Here is a 626-nt window from a genome sequence, read left to right on the forward strand (position 1 = left end):
TGTTCTTTCCCATGGTTGAGATTGGTTGACCTAAATAGAATCATATTACATATATATGTAAAGAAAAGTTCATAAATAAACAAATAACCATAAATATGCATCTTATCACTATTTTTTGGAATCAAACTATTAAACAATCACAATTCAATCATTTGAAACCATGCAAAAACAAAAAATTCACTTACTTTTATGTATACAACAGTGATAGAAGTGCAGACATAGTTCCAGTGGGGCCTTCAACGACCTCAAAAACTTCTTTTGAGGTCGTTGAGGCTCTTGGGAAACTAAAACTATGTCTATAAACCGCGTACGCGCTATTAGACCATAAAATGTTGACAAGCACAACGGTATTCTTTTTTCCCATTCTGGGTTGATAAGTAGTGCGTACGCACTACTAAGCCTAAAAATGTTATCCCAGGGTATCGAATAATGGGAATAGTACCTCCTACACACTTATGAGTAATAAGTACCGTGACGTGCTACTAAGCCTTAAAAATGTTATGGCAGGGTAGGGAACTAATAGTTTCAGTACCTCGTACGCGCTCTTGAGAGAGGTAGAGGGAGGGAGAGAGACAGAGAGAGAGAGAGAAGAGGGGGGGTGGGAGAGAAGGGGTATGGAGGAAGGG

This window comes from Cryptomeria japonica, chromosome 10, assembly GCF_030272615.1.
Source record: "Cryptomeria japonica chromosome 10, Sugi_1.0, whole genome shotgun sequence".
NCBI classification, from domain to species: domain Eukaryota; kingdom Viridiplantae; phylum Streptophyta; class Pinopsida; order Cupressales; family Cupressaceae; genus Cryptomeria; species Cryptomeria japonica.